Source organism: Heloderma suspectum, chromosome 6 (genome assembly GCF_057233095.1).
Source record: "Heloderma suspectum isolate Gila_16-S chromosome 6, 16-S_ref, whole genome shotgun sequence".
In the NCBI taxonomy this organism is placed as follows: Eukaryota; Metazoa; Chordata; class Lepidosauria; order Squamata; family Helodermatidae; genus Heloderma; species Heloderma suspectum.
Window position 1 is genome coordinate 32939987 of NC_139463.1, and position 24341 is coordinate 32964327.

Genomic DNA, 24341 nt, shown 5'->3' on the forward strand with positions numbered 1-24341 from the left:
GTTTGAAACTCCCATGAGACCTTAAAAACCAGGTCTCTTAGGCCTTTTTAAGAGCCTTCCAGCTTCTTGGCTTGACTCCTTGTTCTTCAAACAAGTTAGAATAGCATGACCTGGGAAGGAAGGGTGGGTCTCTTTGGCTGCGGTCCACTGCTAATTTAGCTTATCTTTTGGGTAAGATGAAACATGTGCGCACGCACACACACACACACACACACACACACTGCCTAAAAGTCATGAGACCATCACAACAGGTGTGATGGATTAGGGAGCTGTGAAAGACAGCATGTAGACCTGGGAGATTTTGAGTATATAAGTCCCTCCAGAGTGTCACTCAGTGGAGCTTCATTGCAGACCGGGACTGTGGAGGTGCTGCTCATCGTCTGAGTGGAGTCTCTCCGCTGTCATTATTGGGGGCTCCCGACAGAAGAATGGAGGAGTAGGATATTTTGCTTAGCTTTGCTTTATAATATCATCTGCTTAACTGTAATACTCTGGCTGCTATAGTTAATAAAGTTTTTTGACCCTTACTCCCTTGTGTTGTCATTGCTGTGAATCCAAGAAAGAACCTCTCTGCCTTTGGCAAAACACACAGCTGTGTTAAAAGAAAGGAGGGAAAGCTTGGACAACTTGTATTTGAAGTTATTTATTCATTTAAAATTATTTTAGGCTGCCTTTAAGAACTTCAATTCCTGCCCCCCCCCAAAAAAAATTAAGATCCCTCCTCACACTTTTGAAGGAGATGATATTTATTTATTTATTTATTTATTTATATTTGCAGTATTTTTATACCGCTCCACATCCAAAGACCTTGGAGCAGTCAACAGCAAACAGAATAAAGAGTAAAAACACCATGTTAATATAATTTAATTTAAAAAAATAAAAGAAACTGAGTTCTGATAAAGCCAAGTTTGATCAACTGCAGCCGGTATCTTGAGGAAGCCTTCCTGAAATAGCAACATTTTCAGGAGGTGCCAAAAGCAAGACAATGTTGGCGCCTGCCTGACCTCCGAAGGCAGGGAATTCCATAGGATGGGAGCCACCACACTGAAGGATCTTTTCCTGGTGGACTCCAACTGGGCCATATGTCCACGTGGAACCATCAGGGGCATGCCCTCTGAAGAACTGGGCATGTTTAGCCTTGAGAAGAGAAGACTGAGGGGAGTTATGATAGTACTCTTCAAGTATTTGAAAGGTTGTCACAGAGAGGAAGGCCAGCATCTCTTCTCGATCATCCCAGAATGCAGAACACAGAATAATGGGCTCAAGTTACAGGAAGTCAGATTCTGTCTGAACATCAGGAAACACTTCTTGACTGTTTGAGCAATACGACAATGGAACCAATTCCCGAGGGAAGTAGTGGGCTCTCCCATGCTGGAGGCATTCAAGAAGAAGCTGGACCGCCATCTGTCAGGGATGCCCTGACTTGGATTCCTGCATTAAGCAGGGAGTTGGACATGATGGTCTTGTAGGCCCCTTCCAACCCTACTATTCTATGATTCCATGAACTCAGTGACCAGGCAGATTGGTAAGGGAGAAGGCATTTTGTCAGATATCTTGGTCCCAAGTTGTTTAGGGCTTTATACACTAGTACTAAAACCTTAAACCTGGCTTAGTATCGAGTAGGCAGCCAGTGCAGTTCCCTCAGCATAGGGATGTATGAATTGTGTACCTCCCGTGCTGCTTGATTTCCACAGTTTGCATCCAGTGCTCCGTTCCACTGTTCACAAGTCCCTGGAATTCTCCTCTTTTTTCCACTCTGAAAATTATGTAGATAAATCCATACCGACAAACATAATTCTCGTGGTCAGCCATCTCCGTGACTCTGCATAACTTCCATAAGAATCACTATTTTCCGTAAATATTTACGTATTCCCCCCCCCCCGCCCTGATGTGCAGTATTTACTTTCAGCCACTTCCTCTTCCTTGTAGGGGCTTCGAAAAGAAAGCTATCTTAGGTGTGCCTGAGAGATAAAATATTTGTTTAAAGCAACGCTGTTTTAAAGAAAGACAAAACTGTTTAAAATGACCACACAGGTCCTGGAGCTTAGCAGGGAGAATAATACATCATGCAGGGCTCCAGGACCTTTTTCTTCTTTAAAACAGCGTTAGGGATGGCAGAGAATTCTGCCACGGATCTCAGTGAGGCCGAATGCCAGTGCATTCGGCCCTCCGAACTCCGTGTCGGAACGGCCTGCCACCCCCTGCCCCCCCGCGGATCCCCCCCGGGACGTGACTTACCTGGGGCCGATCTTCCAGGCAGCAGCGGCTCCGGTGGTGGCTCCGGTGGCGGTGCGGTGGCAACGGCGGCCGGTCTTCTGACCAGCTGCCACCATTTCCAGTCTTAAAAAAAAAAAAAGACGTGATAGGCTATGTAAAGATTTACGTAGCTTATCATGGCTAGGTTAAAAAACCAACAACAACGTGATAGGCTACGTAAATCTTTATGTAGCCTATCATGTCTGACTTAAAAAAAAAACACGCGCAAATGCAAATGGCGGCGGCTATGGCCACCGCCATTTGTGTTCCTTATTTTGGGCCGTCTTAGTCTATGTAAATATTTACGTAGACTAAGACAGCGAAAATAAGGGGGAATGCAAATAGTGTTTGTTTTTTTTAAGTCAGACGTGATAGGCTACGTAAAGATTTACGTAGCCTATCATGGCTGACTACAGGGACGGAAATGGCGGCAGCTACGGCCGCTGCCATTTGCGTCCCTGCTAGCCAGTGGCCGGATGTCTGGCTGCTGGCGGAGCCGGCCAGCGGCTCTGTGGAATCCCTATGGAGTGGAGCCGGCCGGCCAGGATTCTGGGGGGGGAGGTGCGGAGCAACTCCCCCCCCAGCGAGGATTCTGGGGAGAGGGACGGAGCAGCTCCCCCCCAACGGAACCCAGCGGAGACAGGTAAGGGCAATTTCGTACATCCCTAAACAGCATTGCTTTAAACAAATAGTTTATCCCTCAGGCACACCTAAGACAGCCTTCTTTTGGGAAGCCCCTAGGAAGAAGAAGTGTTTTGGCTGAAAGTAAACAGAGAGGGAGGATTTCAATTGAAAAAGAACACCCACAAACAAGGCAGTAAGCGCAATTCATTTTTTAAAAAAAACCTTATGTATTTATTATCATAATATTACTATACTGCATTTTTATTTATGAAAATTCTGTGACTCCTTGCGAACGACAACAGAAAAGCCGCATGACTGCTGGCTCCGCAGGACCTCATTTTGCCGTTCTGCAGAGGATTCCATGGCACGGACTGAAGGGAATTCGATCCCATTTCAGTCCATGGCAGAATTCTCTGGAAGCCCTACCTCAGCAAAGGATTTGCATGCTGAAAAGGTGCAGGTCCCTGACAACAGCCAAGCTGCTGCATTCTGCACTACCTACTAGGGATGTCAGAAAATTTTGCCACAAATCTCGGGGAGGCCGAATGCCAGTGCATTCAGCCCCCGAAATCGGTGGTGGAATGGTCTGCCCCCCCACCCCCCCTGGGATGGGACTTACCTTCGGCGAATCTTCCTGGTGGCAGCGGCTCCGGCAGCGGTTCGGCAGCAGTTCAGTGGCGGCGGCTGCGGCGGCTGGTCTTCCGACCGGCTGCCACCACCGCCATTTCCAGTTAAAAAACAAAACAAAACAAAAAAACGTGATAGGCTACGTAAAGATTTACGTAGCCTATCACAGCTAGATTTTTAAAAAACACCGTGATAGGCTACATAAATGTTTATGTTTGCCATTTGCGTTCCTTATTTTGCCACGTCTTAGTCTACATAAACATTTACATAGACTAAGACGGCAAAAATAAGGGGAATGCAAATAGCGTAGCGTCTAAAAAAAATATTTACGTAGACTAAGATGTGACAAAATAAGGAACGCAAATGGCGGCGCCCATGGGCGCCGCCATTTGCGTACGCGCGTTTTTTTCTTTTAAATCAGCCATGATAGGCTACGTAAACATTTATGTAGTCTATCACGGCTGACTGCAGGGATGCAAACAGCGGTGGCTATGGCTGCTGCCATTTGCAGAGCCGGCCGGCCAGGATTCGGGGGGGGAGGGACGGAGCGCCTCCCCCCGGCCAGAATTTCTGGGGGGAGGGACGGAGCACCCCCCCAGCCAGAATTTTGGGGGGAGGGATGGAGCGCCTCCCCCCAACCGCAAATGTCACCCTTTCAAAAAGTAAGTGACTTTCATACATCCCTACTAGCTACAGCTTCTGGAGAAGCCTTACGGGCAGCCCCACACAGGGATGTACAAAAGTCACTTACCTTTTTGAAGGGTGACATTTGCGGTGGGGAGGAGGTGCTCCATCCCTCCCCCCCAAATTCTGTCTGGCCGGCTCCGCTCCGCAGAGATTCTGCGGAGCTGCCGGCTGGGGCTGCCCGCAGCCAGACATCCAGCCACTGGGCAGCCGGTAGGGACGCAAACAGCAGCTGCCGTAGCCGCTGCCATTTGCGTCCCTGTATTTTGCTGTGATAGGCTACGTAAATATTTACATAGCCTATCATGGCAAAAAAACGAACAAACAGCGGACGCAAATGGTGGCGGCTACGGAGGCCGCCATTTGCGTCCCCATTTTTTGCTGTTTTAGCCTACGTAAATATTTACGTAGTCTATTACAGCGGGGGGGGAAAAAGGGAACGCAAATGGCGTAGCAGCCGCCATTTGCGTTCCCTTTTTTTTTCACTGTAATAGCCTATGTAAATATTTACATAGGCTAAAATGGCAAAAAAAGGGGACGCAAATGGTGGCTGCCGTAGCTGCCACCATTTGCGTCCGCTGGTTAGTTGTTCTTGTTTTGCCATGATAGGCTTCGTAAATACTTATGTAGCCTATCACAGCCTCCGCAGGGACGCAAATGGCGTCCTTGCATTAGCCGTGATAGGCTAAGTAATTATTTACGTAGCCTATCACAGCTATAATGAGGAAGTGAATGGAGGCCGCAGATGCGGCGGCCATTCGTAAGTCAGCACGGAGGGCAGCAGGTAAGTGCTCTGTTTCGTGCACCTTTAGTGGGGTGGGGGTCTTTGTTCCGCCACGGATTGTGGCCTCACCGAGATCCGTGGTGGAATTCTCTGACATCCCTAGCCCCACATAGCATGCATTGCAGTAATCCACTCTTGAGGTTGCCAATGCCTGTACCACCATGGCCAATCTATCCCTGTCCAGGAGAGGCCCTGGCTGGAAAAACAGCCGAAGCTGTAAAAGGTACTCTGAAGCTCCATAGCCCTTTGGGCCTCCAGTGACAGCAATGGATCTAGAAGTACCCGCAGACTATGAACCTGATCTTTCAAGGGGATTACAACCCCATCCAGAACAGGCAATGAGCCCATCTCCCAGACTCAGGAGCCACAAAATGGCCTCACAACTGTGCGTGAGGATATTCAGTTTAGCCTGATGTTGAATCAGTTTGGCCAGTTGAGATGAGTTGTTTTGTTACGTGTATCCTTTGGTCTAAACAACTGTAGTGTGTGTGTGTGTGTGTGTGTGTGTGTATACACACACACACACACACATATATATATATATATATATATATATATATACATATACATATATATATACAGAGACAGCAATGGAAACAGGGTAAATGTTTGCATTTGCATTTATTAAACGTGAAAACCCATATTTTGATATCTTTAATGAGACAAGTACTGCAATTCTGCACTTGCGGAACCTTGAAAACCAGTAGACAACAACATTCTGATTTTAGACTCGCTAAAGTGAATGAGCAGGTGCATAATCTTGGGGTACTCATTGATCCAAAGCTATCGCTGGAGGTTGAGCAGTCTTCAGTGGCAAGGGGTGCCTTTTACCAGCTCTGGGAGGGAAGTCAGTTACAGTCATTCCTGGAAAACTGTGGTGCATGCACTGATAATGGTAACCTCAAGACTGGATTACTGCAATGCACTTTATGTGGGGCTGCTCTTAAGGCTGGTTTCAAAGCTACAGTTGGTGCAGAATGTCACAGGCAAATTGGTAACAAGACTGGATTATTGCCAGCATATTACACCTATGCTGAGGGTACTACACTGGCTGTCTATGACCAGGATGCGTAAGTGTTCACTAGAAATGTCAGGGGAATCCATCTGAGGGGTGGACTTTGTCAAGCTTTCATCAGCTCTAGGGATGTCAGAGAATTCCGTGACGGATCTCAGTGAGGCCGAATGCCAGTGCGTTCGGCCCCCCGAAATCCTTCGTGGAATGGCCTCCCACCCCCCACCCCCCGTGGATCCCCCCTGGGACGAGAGTTACCTGGGGCGGATCTTCCGGATGGCGGCGGCTCCAGCAGCGGCTTCGGTGGTGGCGGTGGTGGCTGGTCTTCCGAACGGCTGCCGCTGCTGCCATTTGCAGTCTGTGTCTCCCCCCCCAAAGACGTGATAGGTGCATAAAGACTTACATAGCCTATCACGTCTGGGTTTAAAAAAAAAACGCGTACGCAAATGGCAGCGGCTATGGCTATTTGCGTTCCCCTTTCTTTTCTTTGTCTTAGTCTATATAAATATTGACCTAGACGAAGACAGCGAAAAATAAGGAACGCAAATGGCAGCGGCCGTAGCCACGTTGTTTTGTTTTTGTTTTGTTACCCAGAGCCCTCCGTGGCCAGAAATCCGGCTGCGGATGGCCCTGGCCTGGGCCTGGCCGGCTGCTCTGCTGGCCGTCGAGGATTCTGGGGGTGAGGACTGGATCGCCTCCCCCCCGTCAAGGATTCCGAGGGGAGGGATGGAACGCCTCCCCCCCCATGAACAGAATCCGTGAAAAGGTAAGTCACTTTCATACATCCCTAAGCTTGGCTCCTTGATTTCCTGCTCATGGATTTCCTGGGAGCTTCCCCTCATAAATAAAAAGTTGTGCAAATCATGGCTGCAATTTGTGCAAATTACACAAATTCTGGCCACAATTTGCTCAATTTGCACAAATTCCGGCCATAATTTTACAAAAATTAAGCAAATTATGGCTGGAATTTGCACAAATTATTCAAGTTGCAACTGCAATTTGCTCAATTTTCTTTTTATGAGGGAAAACACACAATGAAAACAGTTCCCAGCTTTCGGGAAAAGCCCACAGCTCAGCTCATGAATGCAAGCCAAGCTGGCCAGGCAGCAGGGACCCATTGGGCACCAGACAATGGACATCCCTAGTGATCTCCTGATTTTGTGCTCAGTTGCTGCATTCATTGGGAGGTACCCTCCTAGTCATACCCAAATTGCAGAGGTCCAGTCCATCATGGCTTGGAATAGGGCTTTTAGTATCATAGTTCCCACTCTCTGGAGCTCTCAACTGCTACAAATTTGCCAGGCACCAGTGCTGCTGGGGTTTTGTTGCCTACTGAAAACATATATTTTTCTACAGGCATTCCCAGAAAGGTAATCTTATCCTATGTATGAAGTTTTGTGTTTGTACATCATGTAGAAATTGGTTTAATGTGATTCATAAGTATTGTTAAATAAATAAATATCCAGGTAGATCAGGTCATTTTGACACAGATCTTGCAGAAAATGAATTCCTGAAGCATCCTTACAAGGAATATCTTCCTACTCCATCAGATTTCTGCTATTTTTTTCCTCTCATCATGGAGTAGTAGAGCACAAATGCCCCTATTCAATACTCATGAGCACTATTTCATCACAAACTCATCAAAAGGATGCCCAGCTGTTAACAAGCAATGCCCTCTTTCTCCTCAACTGTTCACCTCCAACCACAGCATGTGATGTGCAAGAATCTTCTACCTTTGGCTGCTGTTAGAGCTGACAGATGTTCATTATGCCCATAAATTGTCAAGTGCCTCACACTTAACCACCATAGTTCAAGAGGTCAATCATTAGAGTTCAAAAGCTGCTGACCCTTCTTCCCTTATGGATCCACTCTTACTAGAAGTGCCAATTGAAATTCTGTGGGAAGACCAACATCTGAGACGAGGTATTAGAAGGATGCACATGTTATGCAGAGAATCTAGTTTAAAAGGGATGATCAGTAAATCAAATAATATGCCTGATGAGCTGAAACCTGAAATGTTACATCATAATTGAAATTCATGTTTCCCTTTGTTTTAACATCTGAGCCTTGTTAAGTGACACAGACCCTACAAACATGAACTTGCAACAAAACATGAACTTGCATGACAAAAGAGGCAACATCTGGCTGTTGAAGAGAAATTAAATACAACCATTCACTATGAAAAATAAAATAAACTTGGTGTCTTGTTGAATGCATTGTAATGATGGCATTAAACCATTCCTTCTCATTGGTGATTCTTGGCATGTCTGTCTGTCTGTCTGTCTGTCTGTCTGTCTATCATCTATCTATCATCTATCTATCCATCATCTATCTATGTCCAACGTTGTGTGGAATTCTCACAACATTATATCCACAGCTTAGGGGCAGAGAAATCCATTCCCTTTGGTTTCTCTCAGTTTCTCATTTTTTCCAATCTAAAGTTCAAGTTCATCCCAGACTTTGAGGGTTTCTTTCTCTCTTTCTTTCTTTCTTTCTTTCTTTCTTTCTTTTTTTAAAGTTCGCATGAAAATTCATACACATTTTGTGTGGATTTCTCTGAATACATGTGTTGTTAATGCAAGTTTGCTATTATACACATTTTTGCACATCAACATCATCATGATCATCATCATGATCATCATCATGATCATCATCATGATCATCATCATCTAATGCATTTTGAATACTATTGAATGCACTTGCCTCTAATATGTAGACTTCTAACATTATTATTGGAGAACTCCACTGCACAATTCAGAGAAGTGTGAATTGTGAAGGTTAACTGAGTTTTGGTTCACGTATTGGTTTGAACATGTAAAATGAAGTAAGCTCACATTAAAGTAAGAATGGAATGGATTTCTCACCAAGTTGTGAAACAATTGTCAGTATTCCTAGATGAGCATCACTGCAGTGGTTTAACCCAATATAAATATAGGTTTCATGCATGATCATGACTGGTTTATTCATATATTTTTATCCTTGAAGTTGTTAGGTCCAGATCTTGAGAGTACTCATATAGCATAAGGCTGCAACCCTATGCATACTTACTTCAGAGTAAATGATAATGAGAACCCTGCTGGATCACATTAAAGATTAATCGAGTGCAGCATTGTGTTTCCCATAGGGGTGGACGAAAGTCACTTACCTGTCCTCGAAGCTTGTTCGCGGTGGGGGGGAGGCGCTTCGCTGCTCCCCCCGCGAAGTTCAGGCCAGGGGGGGAGGCTTCCCGCCTTGCCTGGCCGAAATTCAGGCCAGGGAGGAGGCGCCTCGCCTTGCCCGGCTGCGAACTCATTTTTTTTTTTTAAAGCCCCCGTGATAGGCTACGTGACGATTAACGTAGCCTATCATGGCTAGATCTGCAAAGTCAGCCGTGATAGGCTATGTTAATCGTCACGTAGCCTATCACGGGTGACTTAAAAAAAAAAAAAGCGCGTACGGATAATGGCAGCCCCCATAGGGAGCCGCCATTCGCATTCCTTATTTGGTCGCTGTAGTCTACGTAAAGATTTATGTAGACTACGGCGAAAATAAGGGCAAGGCAAATAGCATTGCCCTTATTTTCGCCGTAGTCTACATAAATCTTTACGTAGACTACAGCGACCAAATAAGGAACGGGAATGGCGGCTCCCTATGGGGGCCGCCATTATCCGTACGTGCTTTTTTTTTTTTTTAAGTCACCCGTGATAGGCTACGTGACGATTTACGTAGCCTATCATGGCTGACTTTGCAGATCTAGCCGTGATAGGCTACGTTAATCATCATGTAGCCTATCATGGGGGCGTTTTTTTTTTCTTTTATTGGAATGGCGGGGGCGGCAGCCGGTCGAAAGACCGGCTGCCACTCCCGCCCCGGACGAACACCCGCCGAACCGCCGGCCGGACCCGCCGCCGGGAGGGACATTCGGCAAAGGTAAGTCCCATCCCGGGGGGGGCGGGGGGCAGGGGGGTGCGGAGAATTTCTCCCCGAAACTTGTTCGGGGGGCCGAACACATTGGCGGTCGGCCCCCCGAAGTTTCGGGGAGAAATTCTCCGCCATCCCTAGTTTCCCATCAGGGGCAGCTAGATGCCTTTGAGAAGTCCACAAGAGAGACATGATGACATTAGCCCTCCCCTGCTGTTCTGTCCCCACCCCCACCCCGGAACTGGAATTTAGTAGCACACTGCCTATATAAACCTGGAGGTTTGAGATTGCTATCTTTCTAATAGCCAATAGAACTATTTTGTATGAATTATTTGACTACTCCCATTTTAAAGTCATTTAAGCTGCTTCTGTGCCAAAACTTCATACATTTTTTTTTTTTTTACCAATCTCATTCAACGTGGTAGAAAAGAAATTGCTTTTGAAAATAAATTCAAAGGAGAAGAAAACTTTGGAGAAATGTTCACAGGTTGGTTCAGGATTCTTGTGCTTACCTTACTTATGATGTGGCCAAGGAGCTGGCATGAATGTCTTGCCTTTCACTGTACATTCATCTCTCCAGCATCCTGTAGCCTCCTTGGCTTTCTGCACTTCATTTAAAGCCCTGGGGGAAGACATCATGAGGATTTAACTCCTATAGGGCTTTTTCAGATCAGGAAGTGCAGGCAGACTGGGAGGTTGTGGACCAATGGAAAGATGCATAGTTAGGGGTGTTGCAATAGTCTGGGGAGGGAGTGGAGTCTGATGGATTCCCCCCAACCCCTTCGGCCTCCTGGATCCTGCTTGCCGAGCCGTGGGGCACTGATGGACCAGTTGCTGAATGCCGCAGAGCATGAGGCTAGGAGCAGCACTAAGGACTCATCCTGCCTCTGCAGGCTGTCAAGGAAGCCCTTGACAACTGGTGGGGGCAGCAGGCCCCCCAGTGTTCTAGCCCTGTCCTCAGGAGGAGGAGAAGGGTAGAGTTCTTGGGAGGGGTGCTGCTGCTGCACCAAGGCCTCATCCTGCCTCTACCAGCTGTCAAGGAAGCCCTTGACAACCAGCACAGGCAAGATGGGCCTCAGTGGTGCCCAAGCTCTCTAGCCCTGTCCTCCACAGGAGGAGGAGAAAGTTAGAGTGCTTGGGGATTACATGGCACTGAGGACTTGGGCAGTCAAGCCCTTGTGCACATAAAGCACAAGGACTTGTCTGCCAGAGTCCTTGGTGCACGGGGGGGTGGGGGGTGATGCAGCTTGGTGGCCGGGGTGAGCAGGGAAGCTTGCTGAGCGGTTCTGGGCCATGTGAGCAGGGTGCCAGCTCATCAAGCTCCCCTGCACCCCAGATGGAGATGACACTGCCTATCCCTTTGTATAGTAGAGAGATACAACATGCACCCTTGGCCACCTCTCAATGATTGGGTGAGCTCAGAAATGCCACCAAAATGAATTCAAAATAAATTATATAGTGCCCTGTGAATGCCCTGCAGAACAATGGAAGGTGCTTCATGGGAGAAGAAATCTTCCAGGAAATTGCAGGACAGATTTTGGCACAACACTAGCTTCACCTGTTCCCTGGAGCTGGACTAGGGATGTACGAATTCCCCACCATCCATTCCAGTGGGGAATCCACCTGGGGGGGGGAGTGATTCATTCCTCCCCCCCCTCCAGAATCATCTGGAGTGGCTCTGCTCTGCAAGGATTCTGTGGAGCAGCCCGGCTTGAGGGCCGCTTACCTGGACGGCAGGAGCTGTTCTCCTCCACGCCTATCGTCATTTTGTTTTTTGTAAAAAAGGTGATTCGCAGGATGTGCACATAGACTTATACGCAAATAGAGCTGTGATTCTTGCATATAAGCCTATGGACTCATGGACTTATACACAAGATTCACGGCTCTATTTGCGTATAAGTCTATGGGCACATCCTGCCGATCGCCATTTTTTTAAAAGCCTATGGACTCATAGACTTATACACAAGATTCATGGCTCTATTTGCGTATAAGTCTATGGGCACATCCTGCCGATTGCCATTTTAAAAAAAGAAAGAAATGGCAGTAGGCGTGGAGGAGAGCAGCTCTGGCTGAGCAAGCAGGTGAGTGCCATCCCGTGTGGAATCCTCATGGAGTGGAGGTAAGTGAGGCCTATCTGCAGCAGATTCTGGAGATGTGCAGATTTGAATCTGCAGCAGATTTCTCTAACATCCCTAAGCTGGACACAACACTGCCCCCTACTCACACATGCATTATGGAGGATGCAAAAGGGGGGCTAGCCTGCCAACACAGTTGATGCTGTGGCCACTTGCAGGGTCAGCACATCAACCAAAAACCTTTTGGGAAAAAGAAAGAAGCTATGCTTCACCCATCTGAAGGGGTGCCATGAAGAAGATGGAGCAGATTTGTTTTCTGTTGCTTCCCAGGGCAAGACTAGCTCTAATAGGTGGGAATTTCAAAGAAGCAGATTATAGCTAATCATTAGCAGAAACTAGGGATGGAAGATACATTATTTCAGTTCACAGTTTAATGCAGTCCTTCTACCTAATTTGTACTTCCTGGACCAATACACAAATTGATACGCAGTAATCCTTTGGTATTCATATTTTCTGAATTTTGCAATGCAATCACCTGATTAAGAAAGGCATACACAAATGTGTACATTAGGGTAAAGGAAATAAGAACATTTATTTCGGAAAATAATTTACAAAAATGCATTTATGTATAATATTGTATAATTTTTGTGGCTCTTCCATTTTAATGCTGCTCTTCAGTTTTATTATATGTTTGGGGAAAAATATTATTCTGAATCTTGGTTGTATGTGAGGTTTTAATCTTTTTTATTGTATATTGCTGCAGGTGGTAGCTGGAGGGTGAGATTGGGAAATTAAACAAATGAAAAATTTGAGTTTTACTAAAGAAACGTGGGATGCCAAAATAGCAAAAAGGAGATCCCAGGGGTGCTGCATTCTCAGAATGGTGTGTGCCCACTGACAAAAAGCCCATCTCTCGACTTATTGGGCATCCATCCTTCATACATGCCAGGGGCAAAAATGACAAGTTTTAATAAACCTGTCAAATTGGTTCCATTTCAGATTTACTGAAAAGGTCATTCTTTTTAAAAATAAGTGCTGGGTATCTGCTGTGGGGAATGCCTTTGCATGCATGCCTGTGTAACATTTCATTCCAAGGTACAGCTTGGAAAAGGTAATCTCAAAATGTGTTACACATTAAACCCAGGAGTGGCAGTTACTACATCTGCAGAGGAGCTGTGGATGCAGAAAATATACTTCAGGGAGGTGCTTTCTTTATATTTGCCTGTTTTTCCCCAGAAAGTCAGATGCAGCTCCAGAAGATCTCATTGTGCCAGGATCCATTCCTACTGAGTGTTTCAAGAACTAAATGTTTATATTGCATTTTATCATCTTCTATTTTATGGTTGTAATTGTTGTGAACTGCCCGGAGAGCTTCAGCTATTTGGCTAAATGGAAATATAATAAACAAACAAACAAACAAATAAAATATTCTATAGAGGAAGGATAGTATCAGATTGCAGGTCAATTTTATTATCTAGATATTTTCTGTTCTGATGTGTGTCTTGTGACATTTAGTAGTTAATTTCATGAGCTATGAGCTGGAAGTTACCATTTACATTCCAGCTGAGCCAGAAATGTCCTAGATGTCCTTAGTCAAACTACAATCTTGACCTTGACCTCCCTTCTGTGGAATGGGGATCATCGTTCCAGCCTACCTTGCAGGCTATTTAGGTACCATATGAGAAGAAGGACCTCAAGCACTCATAAAAATGTGACCAAGTCTTTTTGGTATGTATATATCATGCTCACACTCATCACCATGACCATCTGTGGCTTTCATGGCTCCTCTTGCACTTCCTTAAAAGCCACTCCTCTGAGTTTGGTGATTCTGCAGAACTGCCAAGTCTCACCAACCAGAGCATTATCCACTAGAGGACATCCTTGGAGGAGAAGGAGGATGGCAGCTGCAGAGGCCAGGAGGTGTCAATGCACTCTGGTGGAGACATTGGGATGCTAGGTCTAGGAGATGGCCCACCCAAGAAGTCTGAAGAGTTTGGATGCACCTGGCTGGTCATACTTTTTCTGGTCTACTCCTTTTCTGTAGTCTCCAGGTTTATCTACCTGGCTGGATAGCTCCTCTGCTGTCTTATCTCCAACATTTGGCTTCAAATTTGGGGTTGAAGAAACGAGAGGAATCCTTGAAAGTAGGAGTAGAAAATGTCAAAGGCTTCTTTAGGGTTGGCGGAGAATTTCTCCCCGAAACTTCGGGGGGCCGAGCTCCAACGTGTTCGGCCCCCTGAACAAGTTTCAGGGAGAAATCCTCTGAACTTCCCCCGCCCCCCGCACCCCCCCCGGGACGGGACTTACCTTCGCCGAATGTCCCTCCCAGCGGCGGGTCCGGCCGGCGGTTCGGCGGGTGTTCGAGTGGGGCGGGAGCGGCAGCCGGTCTTTTGACCGGCTGCCACCGCCGCCATTGCAATAAAAGAAAAAAAAAACGCCCCCTGATAGGCTACGTGACGATTCACGTAGCCTATCACGGCTAGATTTGCAAAGTCAGCCGTGATAGGCTACGTCAATCGTCACGTAGCCTATCACGGGTGACTTTAAAAAAAAAAAAAAGCGCGTATGGATAATGGCGGCCCCCATAGGGAGCGGCCATTCCCATTCCTTATTTGGTCACTGTAGTCTACGTAAATGTTTACATAGACTACGGCGAAAATAAAAGCAATGCTATTTGCGTTGCCCTTATTTTCGCCGTAGTCTACGTAAACATTTACGTAGACTACAGCGACTAAATAAGGAACGCGAATGGCTGCTCCCTATGGGGGCCGCCATTAGCGTACGTGCTTTTTTTTTTTTTTTAAGTCACCCGTGATAGGCTACATGACGATTGACGTAGCCTGTCACGGCTGACTTTGCAGATCTAGCCGTGATAGGCTTCGTGAATCGTCACGTAGCCTATCAGGGGGCGTTTTTTTTTTTTTTAACTTTCGCGTTCGCGGCCGGGCGAGGCGGGAAGCCTCCCCCCCCGGCCGGAACTTCGCGGGGGGAGCAGCGAAGCGCCTCCCCCCCACCGCTAACATCCTTCGAGGACAGGTAAGGGACTTTCGTCCACCCCTAGGCTTCTTACAGGGTCTTAGTATTGGTGGTAGTAGTGAGTTTCTTTCTTTCTTTCTTTCTTTCTTTCTTTCTTTCTTTCTTTCTTTCACCACCTGTGATGGTCATGGCAGCAGTGGATCTTCTCTTGGTGGGCATCAGCTGTCATTTCTTCACTCTGCCTTCAAATGGAGCTGTTCACTTTGAAACATTTCAGAAACCTAGTCCTGAGCTGCTCCTTTGTTTCTGCTGGACAGTGACAGCTCCCCTGCCTCGTCAGTAGCAATCTATGAGAATTTTATTTCAGTTTACAAATCAAACTGAATTTGTAAATTGAAATTGCCCTGCTCACAATTCCAAATGTGAACATGAACAGGAATATACCCCCACACCCTGCAAGTCCACAAATTCCCAAACTTGCAGTCACATTTGAAAAATGTATATTTTGAAAAATGCACACTTTAAAATACATGTTAAAATATACTTTTTCATGCTTTAGTGAAGGATGTGTGTGCTCATTTTAAAAATATGTGCATGAAAATGCACACTTTTCCTCTTCAAAATGTACACTTTACCCTTTCAAAACAACAACAAAAAAAAGAAAAGTAAATCAGAAGCAAGAATGGGAGCAAGACAAACTGAGCTACAAAGTGGAGTTTAGAGAATCTTGGCAACTCAAGCATCCCTGGTTCTCCTGTCCTACTTGTTCATAGAAGAAATCTGAACCTCTCAGCTCCCATATTGGCAGGAATGGGGGGGCAGTGTGGGTGGTAGCACAGGATTGGTGGTAGTGAAAGAGGAGAGATGGATTAGGAGAAATAAGAGTCTCATCTTTGTGTGAATGCAAGTGCCTTTCTCTCTTGCCATAGGATCTTTCAATCCTGCCATTATTTGTTTTCCAAGTGTCATTGGATTTTCACGCCCTTTGGATGCAGCAGTGCAAACCTAGGATATAGTATTGCACTTCACTGAAACACACACACACACACACGCCGCTAGAAGTAATCTGTTTATGAAAGCCACCATCCCAGCCCTGCCCATTTTTTCACTCTTAGAATTGATTATCTCAGCCAACATTTCCACTGTTGGATTTGCCATTTCCTTTTCACAACATCCCATCACTTTCAAATGCAGTTTAATTCACAATTGTCCTGTTGTGCATTTGCTGGTATTTTTGTACGCTGCAGTGAAAAGGGAAAGATGGGAAGTCTAATAAGTACACGCTGATTTATTGTAAATTAGTTTTTCTCCCCCATTTATATTTTTACAGCTGCTTAACATTAGCTTCTCATGTTTGATCACAGATTCTTTTATAAATTAGAGGTTATTCTAGTTGGAAGTCTGCTGATCTGCAACTGCCTTCGGACAGTTGCCCTGACTTGAAACCCTGGATCGCTGCTGCTCTCCAATACTGGGCTAGATGAAGCAGTGGCCAGACTCACTGTGAGGCAGCTTCCTATGTTCCTATGAAAGCCTTGATTAGTCCCATTCTTGCTTCTGAAGCCATGGTCAGCTCCAGAGGATGAGATGTTGGGGGACTTGAGGCCAAGAAGCCCATATCAGCCTGTCCATTTATCTATTTATGTATATACTTATATACAAATTTCTACCCTGCCCTTATAAGTCCAAGGCATTACTCAGTTGGCTCATGACACTCAATATCACACCTTGTAAAATGATACTTTCAAAGAAAACACAACAGAGGCATGCACAGTGGAAAAACACAATCAATACTAAAAACTTCATCTTCCCAGTATGACAGTGTCCTACTGGAATAAAAATGCCTTTCCAATATCGAGGAAGACAACCAAAGAGTTGGCCACTCGAGCCTTGCGGAACAAGGTTTTCCACAATATTGTGTAGTCACTGAGAACCTTTGTCCATGTACATTCAAAGCCCTAAATAATTTGGGACCAGGATACCTAGGTGACTGCTGCTGCCTTCCCCTATATGCACCAAATGGACCACTGAGATCTTCTGAGGAGGCCTTATTGGTCATTCCATGACCAACAGTGTATCATCAGGTAATGGGGACATAAACAGATCTTCTTGGTAGTGGTGGCCACTCTCTGGAACACTCTCCAATGTGTGATTCCAGAGTGGAAATGGTGGTGAGCTCCAAACACCTCTTGAAGATGCATTTGTTCACTCACGGTTTTTGGAAAATGCATTTGTTTGAGATTGGAAATCCTGGGATGTAAAGTGGAGGCAGATAGAAATGTACTGAGGTCATCTTCAAGCACTCACTGCTATCTGACATGAGGTTGGTGGTGACCAAAGAAAGAGCCTTTCAAGTGGTGTCTGGAATGATCTCTCCTGGGAGCATTGCCCAGCATCCTCTCAGTGATTGGTGGAGATCTTTTTTATTATTATTATCTCATGCCCTTTACAATGCAACCCTATGCATGTCTACTCAGAAGTATCTCTCATCTGGTTTGATGGGTCACTCCCAGGGAAGCAGGTATATTGGACTGAATATTTAATTGTATAAATGCTGTTTGAATGTATTCTTTTATCATTGTTTTTGACTGGCCATTTTATGGTAATCATATTTTTATTGTTATGTTTATGTTTGTAAGTCATCCTGGAAACTCTGTTTTTGATGGTGTGGTATATATATTCTTAAAACAGAGGGAGCTGGACAAACTTTTCAAATAACAGCATCATTTATATGTATGTATGTTTGTATGTATGTATGTATATATGTATTACATTTATATCCCACCTTTTTTCTTCCTTAAGGAACCCAAGGCAGTGTGCATAATCCTTCTCCTCTCCATTTTATTCTCACAACAACAATAACCCTGTGAGGTAGGTTGGGCTAAGATTCTGTGACTGGCCCAAAGTCACCCAGTGAGCTTCCATAGAATCATAGAATAGTAGGGTTGGAAGGGGCCTATAAGACCATTGACTCCAACCCCCTGCTCAATGCAGGAACCCATGTCAAAGCATCCCTGACAGATGGCTGTCCAGCCTCGTCTTGAATGTCCCCAGTGTGGGAGAGCCCACCACCTCCCTAGGTAATTGATTCCATTGTCATATTGCTCTAACAGTCAGCAAGTTTTTCCTAATGTTCAGCCAGAATCTGGCTTCCTATAACTTGAGCCCATTATTCTGTTTCCTGCATTCTGGGATGATCAAGAAGAGACCCTGGCCTTCTTCTCTGTGACAACCTTTCAAGTACTTGAAGAGCACTATTCTATCTCCCTTCAGTCTTCTCTTCTCAAGGCTAAACATGCCCAGTTCTTTCAGTCTCTCCTCATAGGGCTTTGTTTCCAGTCCCCTGACCTTCTTCTTTTCCCTCCTCTGAACTCTCTCCAGTTTGTCTGCATCTTTCTTAAAGTGTGGTGCCCAGAACTGGACACAGTACTCAAGATAAGGCCTAACCAGTGCTAACTACGTCTGAGTGGAGACTAGAACCTGGATCTCCCAACTCCTGATCCAGCACTCTAGCCACTATACCACACTGCCTCTTCATGTGAAGGTAAAGCCATCCTTATGCTAGACCACACCAGCTGAGTCCTCTCCAGCCTCATTCTTTCCCCCTCTGAAGTGCCCCAGTTAGATGGGCAAAAAAGTCAGTCTAGAGCAAAATGCAGGGCAGGAGGACTGGGAGGCAAAGGTCACCTCCACCACTTCTGCTCTGCATAGGATGACCATAAGCCTCTGAGTTGGGAGGTTTACTATCAACTTAATAGGATCACACCCTTAATAGATGTCTCTATGTCTCAATGTCTCTAAAGGATCTCAGATGTTTACAGAGGGTAAATAGCTCTTTAAAACTAGGTATCTAAAATAAAATCACAGAGGAAAAATGGGTTTGTTTGTTTTCCCCATGTCTCTTAACATAGCAAATTTTCCTTGCAATACCTGGCAGTCACAATGGGGGCAGCCTGAATGAAGATAAGTGTGAAAAAGTGTAGTTCTTTTCCCCTTCAAAGGTCATGCCTGTGCAATTAATTTATGGCATGTGATGTTTCATCAACACCTGCTTGGATCACATAATGGGTGTCAATTGAGAAAGTGGATCCCAGGTACAAGCTGGCATTATAGCACTACCATTCATCACAATTCAAGTGCTCATTTAAATTGCAAAGTCACCAGAAAAAAAAGCATGCAGACAGTCATTGGTTCAGCCTCTTTCTGTTTCATATATTGGACTTTTTTTTCTTATGTGAAGATAAATAGTCATAGCATTACCCGATATTTTATGTGCCGACATTTTAATCTGGGGGACTCTGGAGAATGACTACAAGAAGCTTTATCAAACTTCTCTCAGATATGTGAATCACTTCCTAGAGAGGTTGATTCATTTCAGAGGGGACTGTTGCTGCTGAGGCAAGGAGCTGTGGTGTGCATATCCTGATGCTCTTGGATTAGGAGCTTTGCAACAAGTTGCACATTTTTTAAAGATTTACAATATAGCCACTCCTCAGGAGTTTAGGTAGAATTCATCTGGATAAACAAAAACAGAGATGTAGGGATGGGAGAATCGAATGAAGCTTTACCTCATTGAAGTTCCTCAAGTTCCACCTCAAAGATTGGTCTACCTCATTCGGGCTTTCTTTGATGTTCAAATAGGGAACATGTCCTTTTAGGTGCACATTTTAAAGTATGCACACAAATGCACACTTCTCCCTCATTGACGAAAACATGAAAATGCACAATTTTAAAGCAGTGGAGGATAAAAGCACCTTGGATAGCTCCTTTAGAGTTCTGACTGGTTCTGACTGAAACCCAGAACAGATTTACTGCTCCACTCACATTGGAGCAGTAAAACAGCCTCTACTATTTTAAAGTGTGCATTTTATAACAAATACATTTTGTGAACGTGACTGCAAGCTTAGGAACATGCAAGCTCTGCAAGTAAAATGCACTTCCATTCATGTCTGTGTTAAGGGTGTGTGATGAGCATGTTCTGATGTTTCACAAACTGAAATAAAATTCTCATGCAGACCTACAGAAGTGGTGCCAGGAAGTAGGATGCAGGAACTGGCCAAAGATTTGGTGTGAAATAAATTCTTCTCAACTCTCTTCTAATATATAAAGCTGGCATGTGGATCTCATCTGTGATTAGACCTGTGAACCCCAAATGACTTTAGGAGCACATCATAGATTTCATAATTTACAGTTGAGATCTATAAATCCACAGGCTGCCAGAGAGCTTATGTTTCTTCTTTCTCTGACATTTTTTTGGTGGTAGCTTTTGAAGCAGCTCTGAGTGAGTTGCATGACCTCTGCTGGCAAATGTAGGAAACATGTTGTCTCATCCAAATGTACTTTGAACTGAGTTGCAAGGGCTTGAACCAATACCAACGGCACAGAAAATTCTGCTTGATGTAATTGTCCCTCCCCCCACACACACTTCCCCCCCCCCTTTTACACAAAGATGAGCTTGCAGCTGACTATTGAAGTCTGTGTGGGTAGATGAACTATATGAATGTTAAGGGTATGTCCCAATCGTACCTTTACCTGAGCATGTCCTTGTGCTTGTGTAATAAGCTCAATGTGTGGGGAGTCGGAGAAGCAGATAACTACAGGTACCCTTTATAACATAAGTCTGGGTGTGTGGTCTGCCCTGGCCTTGCTGATCCTCCCCCCACTACACACACACACATAGATACCCCAGCCTTAATTGTGGGCAGAATCCAATGAGAGACCATAGTAGAACTGGAGAACAGGGTTTGCAGACTGAATATGATAGCTGTACATGCAATAAACATCCCCCACCTTACCAGAATCCCATCTGGAGCTCTCAGTATCAGGTAGAACTTCTGCTCTTGCATTGTTACCCCTTGTGATGAACCTCTTAAGTCTGTAGAGTAGAGGAAGAAGGGACAATATTGTCCTCCCAGGTTCCAACATGGCTCCCCCCTTCAGCCTATTGGTATCTTTTATATATTCTGACCTGACTATATATATTTCCAGGACAGACTCAGCTCTTTGCCTGGGCAACAGCCAGAAACTTCCCATGCTTTTGTGGCTCCTTAAGCTTGCTCTAGGTATGTGTGCCCATCAGTCTTTATTTTCCTCATGCCTGCTTGCACCCCTTCCTGGAGGGCTTCCAGTGTGCCTTCCTTATACACTCCCTTTTGCTGTCTGCATGATATTCATCCCAGATCTTCTTCACATGAACATCTCATCTCAGGGCCAAAAGGAATGTGATGCAGGGGACCTGTGTTATTAAATAATAATAATAATAATAATAATAATAATAATAATAAAAAGGTGTCCACAGACAGCTTCAACTTTGATTGGAACAGAGGTGCTGTAGGAGGTAACAGTAAACCATTTCCACCTGAGCCATTTTTCCAATTGAAACCCACCCCCACTCCCTACAACCTACATGTGCTTGACTGCTATTTAAACAGGGATGGGTGACTGAGCTAAATTTGAGCTCATTGACATTCTCTGAATTCCACCTTGAAGTTCCTTCTGACCTGTGACCACAACACTCGCAATCCAGTATGATACTGGATTGCGAGTGTTGTGTTTTTTAATGCAAAGATTTGTGCATATTTGTGCATTTTTCCAGATGTGTACATCAATTGTGCACATTTGTGAAATGAAGATATTTTTCTCCCATTGACTGAAGTGTTACTGTGCACACTTTTCAAATGTGCACATTTTTTTTTTTTCAGGAGCATTTTTCAAATGTACACAGTTATTGAACATTTATTTATTTATTTATTTATTTATGTGCAAATCACATTGCAAACTTGAAAATGTATGGATTTCAGATCACAGATTGTGTTCGGGCCCACATTCTGTTCTGGGAGCTGCAAATTTGATAAATTCTGGTGAAAAACAATACATTTCTCACCCACCCCTACATTTAAAAGGGTACAGAAGTAGTTTGATATTCAACTGAACATGAGCTATGGACATGATACCATTAATTTGGTTTGGATCAGGACTTGCAGGACTGTCCTATACCGGGGATGGAATACATTAATGGTGCTGGAGATACAGATAAACTGAAATTTCTGATGAAAGAAACAAAAAAGCTGAGATGTTTTCTGAGAATTTTCTCTTTTGGGGGAGTTCCTCAGAAATGGTTGGCAAATTTCATGCCCCTTCAAGACAATATTGAATGAAATGCCCTCTCTCTGCCAATTCAACATTTTCAACTATATGGTGGAGAAATTCAGGAGCAGCTGTGGACCAAATCCAATCTATTTCAATATTGTTAAAGTAAGCAATAGCCTTGAATCCTACTTCTTCCAGTCCTCCTCTCTTGGCTCATTGTTACCTTTAAACATCAGTATGGCCTAACACTATAGTTTCACTCACTATTAAAAGATGAAACTTCTCAGAAGATTTTTTTCTGAGAATTTATCCCCCTCCCACACACACACACATACACATAAACAACTGTAGGAGAATTGTACCCCACCCTTTCCTGGGGAACATTTGGCAAAATATTTTCCCCCAATGTTGCCAGCCGCAAATCGGGTAGAATATTTTAGGAGACCATTTTCATTCCACCCTACTTGGAGCACAATTTTTGCCGATCATCTGGATAATAAGCCTTTCTAAAGAGAACAGATTAAAACTTTACTTTGAAGAAGTTTAAAGAGATTGATGTTTCCCAGCAGTGCTGTAAGCCAGCGAGGATTTTATGACAATGCTGCACTTTTCCCCAATATAAATCTGAATAGATAAATCATTTAATCTAAATGATCATAATGATCTGGTTGAAATATTTAATGCAGCATTAGCCTTGCTAGTGTTTGACTTACTAAATCCAATCAGTCTGTTTAAACATCATGCCCCTTCCCCCTTTTGGGAAAATAAATAGTTGACTAAGTTTGAGATGGTGGCTGTGGTTTTATTAGTACAACTTGTTTTAAGATAGGGACCCCCCATGCTTCTCATCACAATGTGTTCTCTAGCATGGCCCTTTGAGATCAAGAATTGAATGTGAGACTGAAACATATACAAAACACACTTGTGTGTATTAATCAACTTTGGAGTGATTGCATCTGGAGCACTTATTGGATAGCCATCCTTGGAAGGGGAACCAATAACCACAGAGGCAGTGTTGGGTTATAAACTGGCCACAACTTTACTGGTTACAGTGTAGAGTTTGACATGGTATGGGGCTGGATCCCCTAATCAGTCAGCCCACCTGCTGACCAATTCACATCCCAGAATGACTGGGGAGGGGAGGGAAAGGTTTTTAGGACAGAACATGAGGTTGACCATGCCATAGTCTGTGCCATTCATATTTCCCCTTGCTCCCGTGAGAGTGGTACTAGAATGCCAGCCCCAAGCTGGGCTGGAGCCCTGTGTCCCCCGTCCCCCAGACCTCCCATTCTGCTGGAGAGTGAGGCCATCTGCACTGAAGTTGTGATGATGATACTTAGTAATGAACCTTTCAATGAAGTATATTGCTATGAAGAAGGTGAAAACCCTGAGAAAGGAGCCAGTCAGTCCACCAGGTAAAATTCCTTCCCAGCCCCATCAACTGGTAGCTTACTGAAATCCATAGAAATAAGCAGCCAGCCTTTCGGGGGGGGGGGGGGAGAGACTGAAGTGGCAGAGTGGGGAAAGGCCCAGACCAAGGCTCCTTAAAATTGCCATGGAGCAGACTGAAGATTCCTCTACTCCTGTAGGCCCTACCAATGTGAACCCAGCCAGACCTGCTGACTAGGCTGTGGGACATGTGGCATGGGCCCTGCCCACAAAGCTGCTGACGCATAGCCTCCTTGCAGTGCTGGACCACCTCCCTCCCTGGCCCAGCACCTGTGCTTTGGCGCAAGCCGGGGACCTCCAGTGAGTAGCAGACCTGGATTTGATTTGCACTTTTCTTATGTACTAATGCCACCACATTTCATCTGTTTAAATTGTAGGGATGTACGAAAGTCACTTACCTTTTCGCAGGGGTGCTTCGCGGTGGGGGGGAGGCGCTTCGCTTCTCCCCCCGAAGTTCAGGCAAGGGGGGGGCTGTCCCGCCTCGCCCGGCTGAAATTCAGGCCGGGGGGGGAGGCTTCCCGCCTTGCCCGGCCGAAATTCAGGCCAGGGAGAAGCGCCCCATCTTTTAAACAAAGTGTAAAAAAAACCCAGCCCCCCGTGATAGGCTACATAATGATTAACGTAGCCTATCATGGCTAGATTTCCAAAGTCAGCTGTGATAGTCTACGTAAATCGTTACGTAGCCTATCACGGGTGACTTTGGAAAAAAAAAAAGCATGTACACAAATGGCGGCGGCCTATGGGCGCCGCCATTTGCGTTCCTTATTTGGTCCCAGTAGTCTACGTAAAGATTTACGTAGACTACGGCGTAGTCTATGTAAATCTTTACGTAGACTACCGGGACCAAATAAGGAATGCAAATGGC